This window comes from Macaca thibetana, chromosome 5, assembly GCF_024542745.1.
Source record: "Macaca thibetana thibetana isolate TM-01 chromosome 5, ASM2454274v1, whole genome shotgun sequence".
Classification (NCBI taxonomy): domain Eukaryota; kingdom Metazoa; phylum Chordata; class Mammalia; order Primates; family Cercopithecidae; genus Macaca; species Macaca thibetana.
The window spans coordinates 60470572-60494623 of NC_065582.1; the positions used below are offsets into that span (position 1 = coordinate 60470572).

At 34.8% G+C, this 24052-nt stretch overlaps 1 protein-coding gene and 1 pseudogene across 1 annotated transcript in view; both read left to right on the forward strand.

The window, feature by feature from the left end:
• LOC126955052 (peptidyl-prolyl cis-trans isomerase A-like) overlaps positions 1–24052 on the forward strand; it is a 789087-nt gene that overhangs the window by 562610 nt on the left and 202425 nt on the right. The gene's annotated exons all lie outside the window — the stretch shown is intronic.
• LOC126955916 (uncharacterized) lies at positions 7471–7600 on the forward strand (annotated as a pseudogene).

Here is a 24052-nt window from a genome sequence, read left to right on the forward strand (position 1 = left end):
TAATTGTCAGATTCACCAAAGTTGAAATGAAGGAAAAAATGTTAAGGGCAGCCAGAGAGAAAGGTCAGGTTACCCACAAAGGGAAGCCCATCACACTAACAGCAGATCTCTTGGCAGAAACTCTACAAGCCAGAAGAGAGTGGGGGCCAATATTCAACATTCTTAAAGAAAACAATTTTCATTTTACTAAAAATGTAGATTTGTAAAAGGAAGGAAAAATTAAAGTTTTGCATATTAATCAGAAAGTTGCTCCATATAAGAGGTGATATGGAAAACCTTAACAGGATCCCTAAGTGAGTACACACAAAAGATCAGACATTGGAGATAACATCGAAGGTTTGGAGTCAGTTGTATGTTTGCTGTGATTATGGAGGTAAATAAAATGGGTAACCATAGAATAAAACACTTGAAATGTCCTTAAGAAAAGTGTAAAAGACCTTCTGGTAAAATAAATGTATACTTTAATAAAAGGAAGATATACTGTGACGGCAAGTCCAAAAAGTTAGAAAAAAAATTAATGGGTTAAAGAAGAATATAAACTGGATTATTTGAAGAAAGGGTTGTAATGCAACCCTGAATTCATCATTTTAAGGATTATTGATCATTTGAACAAGGAATCCAAACTCTTATAGGCAAACATAAATTCTTAAAGCACCAAGTAAGCCTAAGGTAGTTCTCTAAAGTTCCATTAAGGTTCCTCTTTAGAAGCTCAGTGTTACAAAAAGAGATGCATGAATACATTCATGCATTAATAACGAACGTATTTAACTGTGCTTCATCTAGAAGATATATTGATTTCAGATTGACAATACAGTTGCTGATAGGCGTTTAATGTACAGATATAGTCTAGGAAACTGTATACCTCAATGATTCTGCCTATATATATATATATATATATATATAGTTTAATAATTTGAAATCTATTTACTCTTCCATGTTATTTATCTCCATGATAGCAAACATACAACTGATTTCAAACCATTGATGTTATTTCTGAGGTGTTTATCGGTGTTATTTCCACATCTCTATTAAAATTGTTAGCAGTGGCCATGAAAAGTATACTGTGTATGTGTTACAGCCTGTCTTATTGAAAAAAAAAAGAAAAAAGAAAACAATTTTCAACCCAGAATTTCATATCCAGCCAAACTAAGTTTCATAAGTGAAGGAGAAATAAAATCCTTTACAGACAAGCAACTGCTTAGAGATTTTGTCACCACCAGGCCTGCCCTACAAGAGACCCTGAAGGAAGCACTAAACATGGAAAGGAACAACCAGTACCAGCCATTGCAAAAACATGCCAAAATGTAAAGTCCATCGATGCTAGGAAGAAACTGCATCAACTAATGAGCAAAATAACCAGTTAATGTCACAATGGCAGGATCAAGTTCACACATAACAATATTAACCTTAAATGTAAATGGACTAAATGCTCCAATTAAAAGACACAGACTGGCAAATTGGATAAAGAGTCAAGACACATCAGTTTGCTGTATTCAGGAGACCCATCTCACATGCAGAGACACACATAGACTCAAAATAAAGGGATGGAGGAAGATCTACCAAGCAAATGGAAAACAAAAAAAAACCAGGGGTTACAATCCAAGTCTCTGATAAAACACACTTTAAACCATCAAAGATCAAAAGAGACAAAGAAGGCCATTACATAATGGTAAAGGGATCAATTCAACAGGAAGAACTAACTATCCTAAATATATATGCACCCAATACAGAAGCACCCAGATTCATAAAGCAAGTCCTTAGAGACTTACAAAGAGACTTAGACTCCCACACAATAATAATGGGAGACTTCAACACCCCACTGTCAACATTAGACAGATCAACGAGACAGAAAGTTAACAAGGATATCCAGGAATTGAACTCAACTGCACCAAGCGGACCTAATAGACATCTGCAGAACTCTCCACCCCAAATCAACAGAATATACATTCTTCTCAGCACCACATCGCACTTATTCCAAAATTGACCACATAGCTGGAAGTAAAGCACTCCTCAGCAAATGTAAAAGAACAGAAATTACAACAAACTGTCTCTCAGAACACAGTGCAATCAAACTAGAATTCAGGACTAAGAAACTCAATCAAAACCACTCAACTACATGGAAACCGAACAATCTACTCCTGAATGACTACTGGGTACATAACAAAATGAAGGCAGAAATAAAGATGTTCTTTGAAACCAATGAGAACAAAGACACAACATATCAGAATCTCTGGGACACATTTAAAGCAGAGTGTAGAGGGAAATTTATAGCACTAAATGCCCACAGGAGAAAGCTGGAAAGATCTAAAATTGACACCCTGACATCACAATTAGAAGAACTAGAGAAGCAAGAGCAAACACATTCAAAAGCTAGCAGAAGGCAAGAAATAACTAAGATCAGAGCAGAACTGAAGGAGATAGAGACACAAAAAACTCTCCAAAAAATCAATGAATCCAGGAGCTGGTTTTTTGAAAAGATCAACAAAATTGATAGACCGCTAGCAAGACTAATAAAGAAGAAAAGAGAGAAGAATCAAATAGACTCAATAAAATATGATAAAGGGGATATCACCACCGACCCCACAGAAATACAAACTACCATCAGAGAATACTATAAACACCTCTATGCAAATAAACTAGAAAACCTAGAAGAAATGGTTAATTTCCTGGACTCTTACACTCTCCCGAGACTAAATCAGGAAGAAGTTGAATCCCTGAATAGACCAATAGCAGGCTCTGAAATTGAGGCAATAATTAATAGCCTACCAACCAAAAAACGTCCAGGACCAGATGGATTCACAGCTGAATTCTACCAGAGGTACAAGGAGGAGCCGGTACCATTCCTTCTGAAACTATTCCAATCTATAGAAAAAGAGGGAATCCTCCCTAACTCATTTTATGAGGCCAACATCATCCTGAAACCAAAGCCTGGCAGAGAAACAACAAAAAAAGAGAATTTTAGACCAATATCCCTAATGAACATCGATGCAAAAATCCTCAATAAAATACTGGCAAACAAAATCCAGCAGCACATCAAAAAGCTAATCCACCATGATCAAGTGGGCTTCATCCCTGGGATGCAAGGCTGGTTCAACGTACATAAATCAATAAACGTAATCCAGGATATAAACAGAACCAAAGACAAAAACCACACGATTATCTCAATAGATGCAGAAAAGGCCTTTGACAAAATTCAACAGCCCTTCATGCTAAAAACTCTCAATAAATTCGGTATTGAAGGAACGTATCTCAAAATAATAAGAGCTATTTATGACAAATCCACAGCCAATATTATACTGAATGGGCAAAAACTGGAAGCATTCCCTTTGAAAACTAGCACAAGACAGGGATGCCCTCTCTCACCACTCCTATTCAACATAGTGTTGGAAGTTCTGGCTAGGGCAATCAGGCAAGAGAAAGAAATAACGGGTATTCAGTTAGGAAAAGAAGAAGTCAAATTGTCCCTGTTTGCAGATGGCATGATTGTATATTTAGAAAACCCCATTGTCTCAGCCCAAAATCTCCTTAAGCTGATAAGCAACTTCAGCAAAGTCTCAGGATACAAAATTAATGTGCAAAAAATCACAAGCGGTCTTTTTTTTTTTTTTTGAGATTGAGTCTCGCTCTGTCGCCCAGGCTGGAGTGCAGTTGCACTATCCCTGTTCACTGCAAGCTCCCCCTCCCAGGTTCACGCCATTCTCCTGCCTCAGCCTCCCGAGTAGCTGGGACTACAGGCACCCACCGCCACGCCCAGCTAATTTTTTGTATTTTTAGTAGAGACAGGATTTCACCATGTTAGCCAGGATGATCTCGATCTCCTGACCTCGTGATCTGCCCGTCTCGACCTCCCAAAGTGCTGGGATTACAGGCATGAGCCACCGCGCCCGGCCCACAAGCATTCTTATATACCAGTAACAGATAAACAGAGAGTCAAATCATGAATGAACTCCCATTCACAATAGCTTCAAAGAGAATAAAATACCTAGGAATATAATACAAGGGATGTAAAGGACCTCTTCAAGGAGAACTACAAACCACTGATCAGTGAAATAAAAGAGGACACAAACAAATGGAAGAACATACCATGCTCATGGATAAAAAGAATCAATATTGTGAAAATGGACATACTGCCCAAGGTAATTTATAGATTCAATGCCACCCCATCAAGCTACCAATGATTTTCTTCACAGAATTGGAAAAAACTACTTTAAAGTTTATATGGAACCAAAAAAGAGCCCACATTGCCAAGACAATCCTAAGTCAAAAGAACAAAGCTGGAGGCATCATGCTACCTGACTTCAAAATATACTACAAGGCTACAGTAACCAAAACAGCATGGTACTAGTACCAAAACAGAGATATAGACCAATGGAACAGAACAGAGCCCTCAGAAATAATACCACACATCTACAGCCATCTGATCTTTGACAAATCTGACAAAAACAAGAAGTGGGGAAAGGATTCCCTATTTAATAAATGATGCTGGGAAAATTGGCTAGCCATAAGTAGAAAGCTGAAACTGGATCCTTTCCTTACTCCTTATACGAAAATTAATTCAAGATGGATTAGAGACTTAAATGTTAGACCTAATACCATAAAAACCTAGAAGAAAACCTAGGTAATACCATTCAGGACATAGGCATGGGCAAGGACTTCATGTCTAAAACACCAAAAGCAATGGCAACAAAAGCCAAAATTGACAAATGGGATCTAATTAAACTAAAGAGCCTCTGCACAGCAAAAGAAACTACCATCAGAGTGGACAGGCAACCTACAGAATGGGAGAAAATTTTTGCAATCTACTCATCAGACAAAGGGCTAATATCCAGAACCTACAAAGAACTCAAACAAATTTACAAGAAAAAAACAGACAACCCCATCAAAAAGTGGGCCAAGGATATGAACAGACAGTTCTCAAAAGAAGACATTCATACAGCCAGCAGACACATGAAGAAATGCTCGTAATCACTCGCCATCAGAGAAATGCAAATCAAAACCACAATGAGATACCATCTCATTCCAGTTAGAACGGCAATCATTAAAAAGTCAGGAAACAACAGGTGCTGGAGAGGATGTGGAGAAATAGGAACACTTTTACACTGTTGGTGGGACTGTAAACTAGCTCAACCATCGTGAAAAACAGTGTTTTGATTCCTCAAGGATCTAGAACTAGAAATACCATTTGACCCAGCCATCCCATTACTGGGGATATACCCAAAGGATTATAAGTCATGCTGCTATAAAGACACATGCACACATATGTTTATTTCAGCACTATTCACAATAGCAAAGACTTGGAATCAACCCAAATGTCCATCGGTGACAGACTGGATTAAGAAAATGTGGCACATATACACCATGGAATACTATGCAGCCATAAAAAGGATGAGTTTGTGTCCTTTGTAGGGACATGGATGCAGCTGGAAACCATCATTCTCAGCAAACTATCGCAAGAACAGAAAACTAAATACCACATGTTCTCACTCATAGGTGGGAATTGAACAATGAGATCACTTGGACACGGGAAGGGGATCATCACACACCGGGTCCTGTTGTGGGGAGGGGTAGTGGGGAGGGATAGCATTAGGAGATATAACTAATGTAAATGATGAGTTAATGGGTGCAGCACACCAACATGGCACATGTATACATATGTAACAAACCTGCACATTGTGCACATGTACCCTAGAGCTTAAAGTATAATTTAAAAAAAAGAGAGAGAATCCAGGCCAGGAGTGGTGGGCTCACACCTATAATCCTAGCATTTTGGGAGGCCAAAGCAGGTGGACTGCTTGAGGTCAGGAGTTCAAGATCAGTCTGGCCAACATGGTGAAGCCCCGTCTCTACTAAAAAATAAAAAATAAATAAATAAATAAATAAATAAATAAATATAAAATAAAATTATGGCATTAAGTTGTTATTAAGTTGCTTTAATTAATATTATGAAAGATTTCAGCCATATTAAAAAGTATAGGTTTAATAAACTACCTAGTTTAAGAAAAATTTCCATTCATCTCTCTCCCTACCTCAAAAGAGCCATTATCCTAAATTTGGTGTTTATAACTTGCAAGCATGTTTTTATAATTTTACTACATAAACCATGTATGTGCATATAATAAGTGTTGTTGTTCATGTTTCTATTCTTTACAAAATAGTAGCATACTATACTTATGCCATGTATATGTATGTATATTATATATATATGCAAGGTTATATTTTTAGATTTTCTATATTATAATTTGGCTCTAATTCATAATTTCCTTTTATTTTAATGAGTTAATATGACAAAATTTATGTATTAATTCTCCTGTGGATATACATCTAAGTTTTTTCCAATTTTTCACACAATGTTTCAACATTCTTATATGTATGTCCTGTATGCATATAAGGAAGTGTCCCTAGATTATACATGTAGGAATGGAATTTTTGGGTTTTAAGGTTATGTACATCTTTAGGTTTACAATATGTGGCTTTAATTGCCCTCCAAAGTCATTGTACCAATTTGTACTCTCACCAACAGTGTTTACAGTGTCTTATGATATATAGAATATAATCTTTTAAATTTAAATTAATCTTTTTGATGCTGAGTCTTGCTTAAGAAATCCATCCCTAGCATGATGTCAAAAATCTTTTTTTCTATGTTTTCTTCTGAAAAGAATTTAGTTTCATTTTCATGTTTGGACCTTTAATACACCTGGAATTGGTTTTGGTTTATGTTGTAAACTGTAGATTCATTTTTCTTTCCATATGAATAACCTACTGATTTAACAAAATCTAAAGTTAATCTGCATCGCTACTCTCCTTCAGGAAGAAAAACAACCATCCAACGTACCCTTAAAAAGCTCTAAATTCCATGAAACCTGGCTTCTAAAGTTATTTGTGGTTGCTTCAACCCAGTGTTACTAGCAGTAGTATAGCTGGGATGATGTTTTAATTTCTCAATGTATTAATCACCTACATAGAGTAAAACTGAGCCCCAAATTAATGTGAAGGCAGACCTATATTTGCAAATTATCAGAGGAAAAATTCTGCCACACCAACTCCCAGTTCAAACTGAAAAAGGTAAGTTGGCTCCCTGTGCCATGGGATAGATATTTTTCTGGTTCACCCTTGATCTAGTCACTGGTGTTGCAACGTGCTGATCGTTTTTCATTTTATTTTCTGTTTCTTTTTCAACTCCTTGACTCATGCAGATCCACGACATCACTTTCCGTCCCCAAGGAGTGTTAAATTCCAATTCTTGTTACTGAGAGATGGAACCAACGCCGACTCCAACCTTTCAAGGTGGTTGCCACATTACCTTTTGCTCCAGGAATTTTTTCCTCATTGTTTATCTCTCTTGAGATTTTCCAATTCTTTTGGGAGCGTTTAAATAGATAGTTGTTATATTTGATCTAGTGTTTTCAGATATTTAAAAACTGAAGGCCACTTGAGTTATCTAATATCCCCTATCCAGAAAATGAAACCCTCATCGCTTCTCAGCCTTTTGGCTAAGATCAAGTGTAGAAAATGAAACCCTCTAAGTTATTTTAATATGTCAATATTGGTTATCATCTTTAATGTTCAATTCAATGCTGAAGATAGTTTTAGGATTATTAAAAATGAAATTTAATCTTCCATGTATGATTCATTGAGAAATCTTTATATTCATGTCACATTGAAAATGGCTCTTGTTCTTTCTTAGATCTTTGTTAACTTCTTTTTTCAGACGCCAAAGATAAAAAATCTGGTGGCTTTCAAAGCTCTGTTATTTAACTCCATTTATGAAGGTACTTAAATTTATACAAATAAAAATTGATGTAAATGTTTATCTTACTCATCTCATCTTACATTTTCTTGATTTTTATTGGGCTACCATGTGTCACAATCTACGAAAATTCAAGAAGTCAGTTCAGTTATTTTGTCATTTTCCCACTATTCCCATGCCTAGCCTGTGCCACGGTAAAGCAAACTAGAGTGCATTTGCCATCCAAATGTCAAATATTTTTCTGCCTCTGAGCCTGTGCTTATGCTTTAATCTGTCCACATGCCCTTATCCACCACTCCTCAAGTTCAATATTCAACATCCTACACATCCTACAAGGCCTCTTTAAATGTCTATCATCTTTATGAAAGGACTCTTTATTACCCTCAATATGATCTTCAATCTTTTTCTATAGAACTCCTGTGGTTCTTCTCATATTTATCTTAAGCTATTGCTTCATTGGGATTTTAAATTTTGATTTAGTTTAGAAAATAAGAGTCTCTTTTTTGTATCCTTGTATATCATGAAGCACTTTGAGAACTTATAGAATGTCAACAAATACTGAAATTGAAGGTAAATAAAAATTTCTATGCAAGTCAAAATGATTGTTTTAAGTAATTAGAGTAACATTATTTTAAATATAACCCTTAAAGAGAAGATTTAGAAGTGTTAAATGCTACATAAAAGATATGACAACATGCTGAATAAACTTCTCTGGATTTCTACAAAATGAAAGTAGTAGACTAGATGTCTCCTAAGATGTCTCCCATCTCTAATATACTAATATTGTTCATCAACTTCATATACACATTCATGTGTATGTCAGTCAGGACGCATAGGGTTCACACTGTGAGAGCACAGGATTCAAACCTACCCAGTCTAGTTCTAAAGTTCATGATTTTAACTACTATGATATACTGCCCAAGTTGTACAAGAGGTTTCTATAGTCGATAAACATAATTTCTTTAATTAATTTATGAACCAATTTGTTAAACATAAATACTATTTTTAAATAATAATTAAATTTAAATGACAGCTAATTGATGGTATAAAATTAGAATTTAAATTAATTTATACTATAAAATGTAATAATTTATATATTATATTAATTATATACATATATTTACTGCATATATAAACCTTTGTGTACCTTAGGCAGTATACCATAGCGTTTAAAATCATGGACTTTAGAATCAGACCAAATAGATTTGAAGCCTGTCCTTCACACTCATTGTGTGACTTTGAGCAACTTGCTTAAGCCCTCTCTTTCTTATTATAGTTTTATCATCTGTAAAATCAGAATAGAGTACCTGCTTCATAGGGTTTTCTGTGTATTAAATGAGTGTACAAAGTACTCTTTGCCAAAAGCATAATAAATACTCAATAAAAGTACATTATTGTTTTTCTTACATCTATATACTTGAAAACAACTATCAAACACTCGATTTATGTTGGTAACTGATTACGTTTTAAGAAAAAACAACTAATTTTTCCTAAAACTCTCTCATCCCCACATTAGATAATAGAACTATAAATCTAAAGTAAACTCTCTCTCCTTTACAATTCCAGAACCATTTGTCTGTTTTTTCAAAATTGGACCAAATGTATTTTTGTATCTAACCTAACACTTCATCAGATAATCATGACTCATTTATCTCTATCACTCAAGTTTTTAATCTATCAATATAAAAATGCTACATATGTTTATATTTGTAGATTTCCTCACCCAACAGATGTTCAGAAAAACCTAAAGCCCTGGCATAAAATTTCTTAGCCTTCTGATTTTAAACCTTGTTACATTTTCTATTTTAAGCCGTATAAGGAAGTTATTGATAAAAAGTTACTTATAGGACTGGCACAATATAGTATATAAATTTCATTGCATTTTATGTTAACCATGTTTATGGATTGGAAGAATTGATATTATCAAAATGTCCCTACTACCCAAAGCAGTCTACAGACTCAATGCAATCCATATAAAAATTCCAATGTCACTTTTCATAGAACCAGAAAAAAAAAGCCCTAAAATTTATATGGGACCACAAAGAAACCAGAATGAGCTAAGGCAATCATGAGCAAAAAGAACAAACCTGATGGTATCATACCACCTGTTTTCAAAGTATACTACAAAGCTACAGTAATTAAAACAGCATTGTACTGACCAAAAAATAGACACATTGACCACTGAAATGGAATAGTGAGCTCCAAAATGAACTCACACATGTACAATCAACTGCTTGTCAACAAATGTGTCAAGAATATGCAATGGGAAAACGATAGTTCCTTCAATAAATGGTGCTGGTAAAACTGGATATCCACATGCAGAATAATAAAATTGAAATCTTGTTGCATACCATACACAAAAATCAATTCAAAATAGATTAAGTACTTAAGCATATGACCAGAAACTATAAAACTACTAGAAGAAAACGTGGGGGAAAACTACACGACATCAGTCTGGGCAATGATTTCTTGGATTTAATCCCAAAAGTACAGGGAACAAACGCGAAAGTAGACAAATGGAAATATATCAAATTAGAAAGCTTCTGCGTAGCAAAGGAAACAATTAGCTGTGTGCAGAGACAACCCACAGATTGGGAGAAAATATTTGTAAGCCATATATCCTATAAAGGTTTAATATACAAAATATGGAAGGAGCTAAAACAAGTCAGTATTAAGAAAGCAAAAATTCTAATTTTAAAATGGGCAAGAGGGTATATATGCACAATGGAATATTATTAAAAAAGAATGGAATTCTGTCATTTGTGACAACATGGATGGAATTGAAGGATATTATGGAAAATGAAATAAGCCAGGCACAGAAAGACAAATACTATATATTCTCAGTTATATGTGGAATCTCAAAAAAAAATCATAGAAGCAGAAAGCAGAATGGTGGTTAGAAAGGCTGGAGGGAGGGGAAAAGGGGTAGATGATGGTCAAAGGGTACAAAATTTCAGTTATCCAAGAGAAATATGGAATTTTTTTCAGTTCTATTGCGCAACTTGATGAATGTAGTTAATATGAGTACTCTACATTTCATAATTGCTAAGAGTACATTTCAAATGTTCTTATGACATAAAATGTTAAGTATTTGAGGTGAGGGATATGTTAACTAGGTTGATTTAATGATCCCATTATTTATAAATCATAACATAACTTAAAATTTAAATTTAATTGCAAATTTACAATTTAAACAAAGAATAATCTGGTACTGAGAATTTGCTATGGAGCTGACACATAGAACACTTTTTTTTTCCCCAGAAGCCTTCATATGTTCAAGTATCTGGTAGTTCAATTCATAATCATTTAATAAAGTGAACATTTGTAGTCTTAAATACTAAGAAAGAAACAGTTATTAAAAGTTAAAACCCCACTTGCATTTAACTATGTTTAAAAAATATAATCCCAGGAATATTGTAATGAGTCCTAGGCTTAGGAGTGAGCATTGTGCAAGTTAATGTAAGTAATGAACCTTTCATGTGAAATGATGTTGTGTCACAACTCATTTGCATCCCACTTAAAGTGTAATTAAGTTTCCCTGACAGCATGGCTTATGGCTGAAAGAACAGACCTGGGTGCTAAATTAATCCAGAGTCCCTCAGTTAATAACACTCAGCAAAGAAAACTTTACACACTCTTTCATTTAAAGTTTCCAAACTCCCATTTACAGAAATGTATGACAAGGCAACCCTACTGAGAAACCTTTGTATGAAATGGATGGCCTCTTGCCAGGCAGATTCAATCACTAAAATACCTGAAAACTGAATTTTGATGAATTGGGACATAACAATGTGCTATTTTCACTCTAGTTAGGAAGGATGGTGGTCCAGAAGGGATGATTTCACATTTAAATTTCACTGCACCATGTATTTAATCTATAATATGTTTTCAAACTTAAATCTGAAGTGTTGGTAGTTTTAAGATATATAACAGGACTGGCCTATAACACTAAGTGCTCCAAAATAATAGAATTCATTTTTCATTCATTCTTTAAGGACTTCAGTTCTTCACATAAGTTTCCAAGTGAAGTTATTCAATAAATTATCTTGAGGTTTTCTGGTATGTCTGTTTGTTTGCAGTTGTCATTACTTATTTGTTTTGTTAAGAATCTTCACTTTTTGCCATCTCCAGAACTGATTATGATTCTGCCACAAGATTAGAACTACACTGTGCTGTTTAAACAAGTTTTAGCTAAACAAGGGGTTCATTTATAAATAATGTAAACCATTTTCAGGGAGGTAGACATGAGGACAGCAAATTTCTCAGGATCAGATTCCACTTCTCTGACAGGGCAACCTAAGAATTTTTGCCCAACAATAATTATTGCTTGATGCTATTATCCTGTTCTCTTTCTGGCCACCCCAGTTCAAAGACCAGTGTGAAAAGAAACTTGAAATGGATGGCTTCAAAATTGACTGTTGCTACCACCATAAATAAAGTGGTTTTTCAGAAAGTCATTTTACATGTTGGTAGCTGGAGAAAGACAACTCGATACACCTCTAACACACCCAACACCCTTGAACTCTATGAGTCCCCAACCTGATTATGCTTAATAGATTTACTCCAGTTCCCTAAACCCATATTGTTCAGGGTCTTTCAGGCTAAGTTAGCGTTCATTCTGACAGATGGTCTGCATGCTGTCCCTACCAGGAAAGTTGTCACATTTAGAAATTAGATAATATATTAAAGTGTAGCATTGAATAGGAGCTCTAATATTCTCCTGCAAGTATTTGCATGGTACTGAAATGTCCCTAGGGCAAATTTGCAGCAGCTCATTTTTCTAGATCAGGTCTCAGCATGGTGCAATGTATCACTGGCATTTTAACAGAAACATCACAAGCTCTTCCCTGATTTTCCAAAGAACTATTTCAGGGAACAGAAAATGTGCCAGGAAGGATGAGTTGATGGGAAAGAAGCATCTAAATAATTATTTTCTCTTCATCATTTGTTAGAAGAATCATTATGTAGTAAAACATAAAGAGTAAAATTCATGTAAATGATTTATTTTTGGCATTGTTGTTGGATCGCTTACAGTGGTAGCAGGCAAAGATTTTACTGCAGCCATCCAAGTGTGGCCAAAAGGTGGTGGTACATGGAGTTCTATTTAAGTGCCGTTCTTTGTGAGTTATAACCCGTGTTGTCAGAAGGTAAAGGATCACAACAAAGCTCCCTCCATAGTTCTGAGTCTCGCTGCTGCCAATCATCTCCCATAATCCACTTCAGATTGAAAGGTTTAAAATACTCAAGGTGATGGCTTAAGGTCACATTGAAAACAATTCAACTATAAGCATTAAATACACAGTCATGTTCTTTTGTATTCATTAAATACTAGAAAAACTTAAAAGAAAAACATGTGCTTTAAAGTTTATATATAAATCTGTTATTTTAAAACATATATCATTTATATTTTTTTAATGCAAAAGTGTACAGACCTTGCCACAATATTAAAGAGCAAGAAACCATTCTTTCTATGCTAATTATTGATAAATATATACTTAATTTATATATATTTATAATACATACATACACATATATTTTTAAATTCAAATCATACCTGAAAAAGGTTATAAAGTAGTTTATTGAATTTACATGTTAAGACATGTCAAGATGGTCCAACTCTAAGGTTCAATATGTAATAATGAAAATATACTCTCATGTCCTATTTACAGTTTTTCTGAGCTCCTCGTTACTATAAAACATGCTGACTCAATTCATATAGTAGTACTATATGCTAATTAAGTACTTCATTCAGACCACACTCTTATAGATGAGCTTTAACTATAGATTTTCAAAGTATATGAACCTTTGCGGCCAGCAGCAATGTTATTAATACTATCCATTAAAGCAAATAGGAATCTTGCAGTCTCGTACAGAGGACCCTAAATAGCTTGAAGGAATTTGATTCAAATTGACTGCTATGTAGATTCATTTCCAATTAGCTGGGAGTTAATCCAAATGATAGAGTTTTTAAAAGATAAAAGTATAAAAATAGTTTAAATAAACATACTGAAAACAATTCACCTATGCTGCATAAAAATACTATATGTGTGTATATGCATGTGTATCTATATAGTCAGAGATGCATATAGAGAGCATATATACTTACATATTACAGTTTTATATGTACATGCCTTAAATATTTAGGTACTGTGTAAAATGGTGTATGTTTAAAGCATCTCTCAAAAAATGTGCAAATTTTGAAATGAGCATGTATCAAACCAAAAAATTTCATACTGTATTCATAAAATATAATACATGAGAGATGCTATTTAAAAGTATAGCATGAATTTTTTACATTTGGATTTTCAGCTGAGGTTATGGAAGACTGAGAAAATAATGTAAATATACAAGAAAGATTACTTAGTATATTTAATCCTACATTTTAAAAAGTTTAAATAGTCTACAATTGTCCGTTGGCATTTTCCGTTACTATTATTTTATATCAATCGTATAAGCAGAAAATGTTTTAGAATAAATTTGGTTAAAATCTCACTTATTTGTGAATAGAATCCCTTATTTCTAATACCAGAAACAAAATAAAGGTCTTTTTTAGATAGTAAAAAAACTTAAGAAGTGTTGTTAAGGCTCTTATGTTCTCTCTCACAACCCAAGGTAGCTAAAAACTAAAAGTAAATATGTAATCAAATTCTTGTTGCATACTCATGTATTAGGACATTGTCCATCCTCAATCTCTTCATGTAGTATTGAATAAAGGGCTTCATAAATACTTCCAATCCCAGATTCAGGAATTGCATACGAATTCATCATGTCAATACCAAGTAAAAAATATTCCCAAGGAAGAAATGCAATCCCATTTCACTGGTTCCAAGTAATGTTGACTTTAAATTAAGTTTGGCTCTCTCTTTCTTAGAAGAAAATAATCAAAACTGTATAACTTAAAGGTAGCAGATAGCATGCATTAAATAAATGGAACCAAGGATTAAATCAAACAAAAATTATATAATTGTTTTGGAAAGCAAGCTTGTCAGTCATGGTTCCTAGGTTAAATATATATTAATAAAGCCATTGAGAAATGGCCCCACTTGTAAAAATATTAAAGTATTATGGTCTGTTATAAAACAAAATGTCAGATCTGATTTATGCAAATGACTAATTTTTAAAAGAGTCATAATGATACTGCTGATCTGGGTATTGGTTCTTCATGCTTGGTGTGCTACAGAAAAGCAACTGAAACTGCTTTGTTTGCTCATTGGTCCTAACTTTATTACAATTGTTAATATCCACACTGATCCCTGCAGGGCAAACCCAGATTCTGGAGTCCTGTTAAGCAGCCACCTTAGCTCAAGGAACTTGATCTATGTAGGCAATAACTAAGAGGTCTTATATGCCCCTAGCTGCTTGGTTTAATTTTATTCTTTCTCATGCTTTCAGAAGCTAATCATATTTTTATATTGGTCTTATTCACTCATTCATCAAACATTATTTCACTATTTTATTCAAATTTGAACATTTAACAATTTTTTTGCTGATATCAATTTTTACCTTTTGAAGCTGTTCATCTCCGTATTAATTTTATAATATAACCTTTAATATAACAAAAGGGATAGGACTTTAAAACCATCTCTGTTCCAAACAGAATATTGAAGGTCTTTATTCAGATTATCTTGCCATAGACTTTCCTCTCCTGTTCCCAAAGCAGATCCTGTCAACCCTAATGAAGAATCTAATCTTAACTGAAGTAAACTAGAATAATTGACATTCCCATTCTAAAAATTACCCATTTGGAAAACAGTAGTGATAGAGAGCCAAATTATAATCTCTGGTCTTCCAACTTCACTCCCTCAGAGATCAGGACAACTTAATTTTTAAAATTTGTCCAGGAACTTGTATAATAATGTTGTCCACAGTACAACTTACAACTTCTATGAAGAGACCCATAAACTAAAATCTATGGTCTCTGATAAACACAATATGCCGATCATAGTCATTTCTCACTAACAGTGTATTCTGCATCTAGAGAAGGAAGTATGCAAGGAATTTCACCCAGGAAGGCTCCGAAGCTAACTCTGTGTAACTCCACAGAGCTGCTAATAGTTGTCTCCTTTAGATTTTTTTTAAGAAAGATAACTTTTTAAATAGAAGGTCCATCATCAAATAATTAAAATCCCACATATCATCCTGCTGCCAGGACAAACTTGAATAACTAGCTCGACCTCCTTTCAAAACAGTAATTCAAAAGAATTCTCCATTATGGCTAGAATTTCTCAATTCATTCTAAGATGATAAGAGAATCATAAGAACCAAGCATCACTGGTTAGGGAGTTCATTTTTCCAAAAACAGGTTTCATAAAAAGATCATTTTATAAAGATCTGAGTCCATCAAGTTCCAACAAGTGTTATGATCTAAATCAGACATTATTGTTCCTCTCATCACTCCACTTGCTTCTGTGCCAAGAAACTGAAATCAATTCCTGATTATATAAATCCCCAGGTTGTTATTCAGCAAGTATTTATTATATGACTGTCACATGGAACTGGATATTTGTGGTCAACAGAAGCAAAATCCTTGCCCTTATAGAGTTTATAATCTCAGGTACATTCAGAAGAGAATCTTGAGTATCAGCAGAATACCTAAAGCAAGCATCTTAAATTCTTTCATTTATTTATTTAGTTAGTTAGTTAGTTATTTTTGAGAGAGCATCTTGCTCTGTCACCCAGGCTGGAGTGCAGTGTTGTGATCTTGGCTCACTGCAACTTCCACCTCCCGGGGGCAAGTGATTCTTATGCCTCAGCCTCCTGAGTACCTGGGACTACAGGTGCACGCTACCATGCCCGGCTTATTTTTTTTATTTTTAGTATATTTGAGGTTTCACCATGTTGGCCAGGCTGGTCTCAAACTCCTGGCCTCAAGTAATCTGCCCACCTCAGCCTCCCACAATGGCATCTTAAATTATTTTACCAATTTACCAAAAGAAGAACGGGATGCTATTTTTGATTTGCTGAAAGCACTGGAGAAAAACCAATTGATGTCCAGACACAGGCTATAACAATAAGTCATCCAGCTGAATAACCTTTTTATTTGTCATGTGCTATATTCCCTTCTGCTTGAGAAGAATATAATTCTAAGAGGTCAGAGATTATGTTTGCTTTGTACATCAGCATGTATCCTTTGTCTGGCGTGCCTAAGTTTGGTTGAATAATGGAATGAGCAACAGGCCAAGGAATGAATGAATAAATAAGTATCTTTGAAGCATCTAGTCACAGGGAATCCTACAATAAGTATGCTTCATTTAATACTCTTAATTCTTCACAACTTCCTTCTTGCTCCCTAAAGTGACTGTCAAGTACCCTTCCTGTTATATTAGGCAGAAGAACAAGTCATTAAAAAGATTGTAAATGCATTAAGTCATAGATTAAAGTAACTATTTCTATGTTCTTTGCTCCCCCATCCCTTCTTCTTCCTCTAAAAATATGGATTTTTGCTGCTAAATTCTTTAAATCTTGCTATGAGTAGTGATGCAAAAGACTACATATAGTAGCTGTAGGAAGAAACCAATGTGTCATTCATGTTATTATGACAAAGGATAGCTCCATTCTTTCCCCAAACTGCAACGTCATCAACCCACTGCCTATCCTCTCAAATCCTAGTTTTATCTACTAGACTGTAGCAATGGTTTAATTCTTTTAATTTGAATAAACTAAACATGGTTCAGGAGCCACATTAGGAACCCTCAAAAACCTTCCAGGCAAATATCTGTAAGGTTTATAGTGAATAATTCTGTAATTTTAAAGTGCTTATTTAAGTATTTGAGTAGAACCAGAGTTGCTTTTTGAGAAAAGCTTTGGCACTACCTGAGTCATTCCTGCAGTTTCTTGGAAAAGTAAGCTGCTTTTCATTTCAGTGAGAATCTAAGAGAGGCTCTTCATTGTTTCCTCTGAAACATCATCTTGGCCATCAGTTTGTCTAGTTAAGATCACAATAGTTTTCTATCAGTCAGCAACAAATAAAGAAAGCCATGATCACAGTGTGCTTCCTGCTCTGAATTTTCTGCTACATCGTTCTTATCACAAGTCCAGGTAGGATAATTTACAGTCAAAAGAAATTGATTAAAGAGGTAATTTCAAAAAAGTTTTCTGATTGTAAACTCACACAATGTACTTGTAAAAAACAAATTTCTGGAATGCATTTAACATCTTCTGAATTTGAAGATTAAGGGAAGATCCAATACCTAGAACTGTGTCTTGCAAACAGTAGGAGCACACTATGTATCTGTTGAAAGAGTCAATGTATGAATTATTGAGTCTCATACTACAATGTTTTATTTCCTAAAGGTAGCTCATTGTGTGAGACAGAATCACTGATTTTTCTACCTGCACCTTTTGTCTAGATTTTCCCTGAAATGTGAGCTCCTTGAAGGCAGGAGCTTTGATTATCTTGTTCACACTTATAACCCCAGGCATCACAACAACATACTACATATGGTAGGTGCTCACAAAATATTCGTTGAATGAATGAATGAGTCTATAAACCTTTCTAAATATCAAGCTTCATATAATGCAAGAGTGCTTACCCAGAGTAGAACTTATAATACAAAACACAGGTGAACCTATGCAAGAAAAGCTGAACGTTGACATTGATGACTTCAACACATTTCAATGGCCTATTTTCTAAACAATAATATTCACAATTCTCTTGGGAAGAATTGTAATCTTTCTCACTTAGGGAATGAATTCTTCTCATTTACTTAACTATGTATAATATTGCCCTATAGAATTATTACCTTAGCTAAAAATTTGAAATGTATTAGTTTATTAACAATGTGACATATTTCACAGGCAACATAAGTATATCTATAAACCTCTGAGTCAAAAAACCACTCTCGTAGAAAAGGTACAGCCCTTAACATAGAAGGAAAATATATTTTTTTCCTATTAGAGTGAAGGAAGTGTCCTTATTCTGTAGACTCCCTGCGTACTAGCATGGCTTCATGTTATTTGGTGTTTTGTCTTGCCTTTGTTTTTGTATTACCAAATAGAAGCAGAGGTATTTAAAGTACGTATAAAAGAATAATATATTCAAAACATTTGGAGAAATATTGTTTGTCATAAATCCAATAAACATTGACTAACTGATATGGTTTGGCTCTGTGTCCCTTCCCAAATCTCATCAAATCGTAATCCCCACATGTCAAGGGAGGGACCTGGTGGGTGGTGATTGGTTCATGGGAGTGGTTTTCCCCATGCTGTTCTCATGATAGTGAGGGAGTTCTCACAAGATCTGCTGATTTTATAAGGGACTCTTCCCCCTCCAATTTCTCCCTCTCTCCTGTTGCCATGTAAGATGTGCCTGCTTCCCCTTCTGCTATGATTGTAAGTTTCCTGAGGCCTCCCCAACCATGTGGAACTGTGAGTCAATTAAAACTCTTTCCTTTACAAATTACTCAGTCTCTGGTATTTCTTTATAGCAGTGTGAGAATGGACTAATACACTAAATTAATAAAACATTTTGAACAAATGAATACATGTTATTAGAGTGAAATCTCCAGGAGAGCACAGACCACATATTCCGTGACTTTGTATCCTCTGCCTCTAACATAGAGTCAGGCTCATAACAGGTACTCAAAAATACTTGATAAATGAATGAATGCAAGAATGAGTGAACGAATAAATACATTTCAATCATTTTGTTTTTATTAATCAAACCCATTTTTCATCTAGAAACCTACCACTTTCAGTAGCAATTTGCTTGATACTCAAGTGCATCTACCTTTTCCCACATATTAAGACAATATTGTGCTCTAATTTTCAGTGTCTAATTTTCAGTGTTGTATGCTAGCTGTTACAGTACTATGGCACCAAACCATGCTAAGAATTCAGCAAATCACTTAACTCTGTTTGACACTTAAATAGACAGTAGTGTTAAATCTGTCACTTTGTTTCTGCTACCTCCATTACTGTTCATGCGATTTTAATGTAGTTGGCATCCACTTAACAAACAATATACTCACAGTCTTCCATTTTCTTTATTTCTCCACTTTTCCAAAGTAGAAAGTCAAATGGCAAAGTTAATAGAGCTGTAAAAAATATAGTACCAAATTTATTTTAATGACAGTGTGGGTATCATTGATTTAGGACAGCTGCTCTCTGAATAAATATAGTCAGGACCTAATAACTGTACAGAAAAAGGCCAAGGCAGATGTCCATTTCAGATGCCTGAAAACCTGTTGGGAGACCACTGCCCAGTTAGAATGACTGGTCTCAGCTGCAGTTTCTTTACAGTTTAAAAAAAGTCCCAAATGCTTTTGTATGCAGAGACCCCCTAGATTGATTTTCTTACTGGAATAGATTCTTCACAAACAAGGATAATCCTTTATTTGAGGTTTAGTCACTTGAATTCCTCTCTGTATTCTTCACTGTCAGGCTTTGCAATTTTTATTTATTCTTGGTAGAATGCACTTACTATTGTAGTTATGGCACTTTTCACTCCGAGCCCTTCTTTTCAGAGCCTTAGAGAAAGAAAGGTCTTTAGCTAGAAATTTCTCATGCTTGTTGGCAATTTGGAGACGATTTATTTTAGAAGAGGACAGAGGTGAAGGGAAAGATCATTTATTCCACCATCTTTGAGAACTTGATTATCAGTTAATCACAGGTTTGTTGTTAAATGAAATGTGATGGTTTTCAACATTTAATTTTATGGCTTTTACCTAAGAACTTACAAAATATTTCAAAGTCTCATGAACAGAATAAGCCCAATAGGCTAAAAAAATTCTTTACGGCTAATATATTTTAATTTATTCTCTCCCACATTAATGTAGTAAAATGGATTACTGTGACACCAGACAATGAAAGCACCTTTAATCTATATGTATTTACAAATACACATATATTTATTCAAATACGGATCAATAAATAAACCAACAGTTATGTATTCTGTGGATGTCCTTTCAGATCTTTTTTTTTTTTTTTTTTTTTTTTTTTGAGACATGTTTTCACTCTGTTGCCCAGGCTGGAGTACAATGGCACAACCATTGCTCACTGCAGCCTCAACTTTCTGCACCCACGCAATTCTCCTGCCTCAGCCTCCTGAATAGCTGGGATCTCAGGTGCATACCACCATGTCTGGCTAACGTTTAATTATTTTTAGAGATAGGGTCTCATTATGTTGCCCAAGCTGGTCTTAAACTCCTTGGCTGAAGCAGTCTTCCCACCTTAGCCTCCCCAAGTGCTGGGATTACAGACATGAGCCACTGCACTCAACCTCAAATGTTTTTAACACTAGCTTCAACTATACATGGGAGAGTCTATATTAATAAAAACTGTCACTCTTTAAAATCTCTGCTTAATATCTTAGCATTTTAATCCATTGTTTTCCAAAGCTTTTTCTCCATGAGAATTATTGCATATGTACTTAGGACTAAATTATATAATGGTTACTGAAACAATTATTCAACAGTGTTTCAAAATGCATCAAACTTACTTTAGGGCTCTCTGATTTTGCTACATAGAAGTAAAATATTTAGACTAACTTCTTTAGAGGATAGTAAGATTCAAGGCAATCTACTGTTCTCGTCTTTTCTTTTTCTAATAAAATAAATCCTTCAAAGTAAGTTATTGCCAATTACTTACAAGAATATACAGGAAGAGGACTAGAAAAAAAAATAGTGAGTGGATTTGCTTAAAAGACTATTTCAACTTCCTAAGTGTGAAGTCTTCATTATTATCTATTAAATAGCACAGAGACTACAGTAAATAATATATAGAGAATGAAACTAGATATAACTATTAAGAATTTAAAGAAAACTTGTCATTATCCTCTTAATTAGATGTAAGAGCAGGCTGCTTATGAAAGTTCAGTTCCCTATAGGCTTTTCTGATTTTTCATGCTAAACTCGAAGACTCTACAATAAATAAAACCAATGAAATACAGAATTTAGATTCAGATCATTATTTCTTAAAGTTATATACCAGAAACAGAAATAAGGAGAAGATGTACATAAAAACATAAAGTTATATGTTGTAATTATTATTTTTTTTCTCTGAGACCTCAAAAACTTGATTTTGCCTCAGATTTGTAATTCCGAATGCAAAATTAAAATAAGTACCCTTGTTTTTTTCCTAAAAATGTTTGACTAGAGGTAAGACTAGGAGTAAGTCACTACTAAATTTAAATTCTCCTTCCTCTTCTTAGGGTAGGACCAATAAGTAAGAAGCCAGCTGGGCATGAGGTTTGTATGCCAGGAGGTCCCCAAAAGGAACATACATATCCAGGACAGAGTCCCAGATGTTATATAAACAGTATACTGGAGGCAGCCTCATATGAACTGGAATTGTCTTAGCTATTGCTCCAGAGAGCACAGGTAGGCATCTAAGCAAAGCATAGAAGGAAAGATTCTCTCATGTCTTCCATATTCAGAACATCACACTGCTATCAACTTTCTAGGTACAAGGGAAAAACATAAGTGACTCTTGCCTAACTTCCCAATATTGAAAACTATTATGCTCATTTGGAAAATCTTTTGCCAACACAAAAGCATTACTTCCCATAAATTCACAAATGGCATATAATTTTATGTTCAATAGAGCATTATGATTACTGTGTATGAAACACAGTAGGACCATCTGGCAGGCATATTATTTGTGACACAAAACTCAGCCTGCGTTTCAAAAAATGTTTAAAGGTATTACATAAAATTCTCGGCTAGATATTAGCCAGGGTTCAAAATGAAAACATATGCATGAGCCACTCAGAACTTATAAATAAATAAAAATGGAAAGGTCAGCAATGGTCTTTCTTCCTCACTGTTACTAAGCCTTTCAAATAAGCTCAGGAAATGTATGCAGGTGGTTTTTTTGATTAATTTGATAGAGGTACATCCATGGAACCAATTTACAAATGATTTGCAGGCAGGCTGGCATTACTGAAATAAATGGTGCTATTACTATGAGTTATGCTACTATTCCTAACACAAATGATAAAGTGAAATTTACAGTCCTTAATTACCACCATGAAAAATTGGAAGGGAGAGAAAAGAGCAAAGATTGGCAATTTACAAACTTGTCAGTAAGGCAAGGTGAAAAAATCCATTTTCTTTATTTTTAAAAAAATATATATATTGTATAAATGGGCCTTACTATGTTGTTATCAATCCTCTGTGTAAGAGGTGGGAGTTAAAAATAAAACAAACAAACAAAAAGTGACCAGAACCTAACCTTAAGATGCTAAGAAGCATGGCTTAAGAAAGCAGCTGACAAAAATGAAGCCTCTAATTATAAAAAGCAAGAAGGTGACAAAATACAATACTGCACATTATTTGGGCCACTCAGAAGACCCAGTTTGCTCTTCAAATCTTTTCCTTTCTACCATATCTTAAAAGGCTTATAGCAGAGGAAAAACCAAATTAAAATCTTATCTGCAATTTTTAATTTTTTTCTCTTGTCTCATTCATATCTAAGTAGTACCTGCTTGAAGTCTGTTGGGGTATTCAAAAATATTCATAGGGAGGTTGTTATCTATGGAACACTAATAAAGCTATACAGAAAACTTACTTTGAAGACATGACTTACACACTACAGTTGTCAAGAGATTAGGAATAATGTGAATTGCCCCCATTGGCTGGGCTCATGGCCCATTCTTGTTTTCATTTTCCATCATTTACTACTTTAAAAATCAAGCCATGCTTTATTTCCAAAACCTATTTTCTTGCATAACTGTGACACAGGAGTTAGAAAGAAATTACTTAGGAAGATATTAAGGGCAACAGAGTCCTTGGTGGAATTTCTCTTTTAACAAAAAGCAGCCCCAAATAATTTCTTTTCTAACAAAGAGCAGCCTGAAAAATGTAACTGCAGACATAGATAAGCAAGCTAGAAGCTCACACAGGGGAATGCCAGCAGCTATGCCAACAGAAAAGGGCTACCTGCAAGCCAGGTATGTTCAACATACAGGCTCCATCTTCCCTTTTCTTTGTCACCACGTGTACGGTAAAGAAGCAGGTGACATTGCACCGTCCAACGTAAAGAACCCATCTGTATAATAAAATATTAGGGTGGGGTGGCCAGTTTTTTCACAAACTATACAAATGGCACACCTAGCCCTAACCAGTTTCTCATACCTTATGAAACGGCACATCTGGTCCGACCAATCTTTCGTGCCCCATGTAAATTAAACACTGCCTCCTCAAGCTCATCTCTAAAACCCACTGCCTTCCACCACGGAAGCGGCAACTCATTTCTCTGGGACCCCTCTCTCTGCAGCAGAGGGAGCTATTCTCTTTCATTCACCTGTGAAACTCCCGCACTGAACCTCACTCTGTGTGTTTGCGTCCTAGTTTTCCGTGGGCGTGA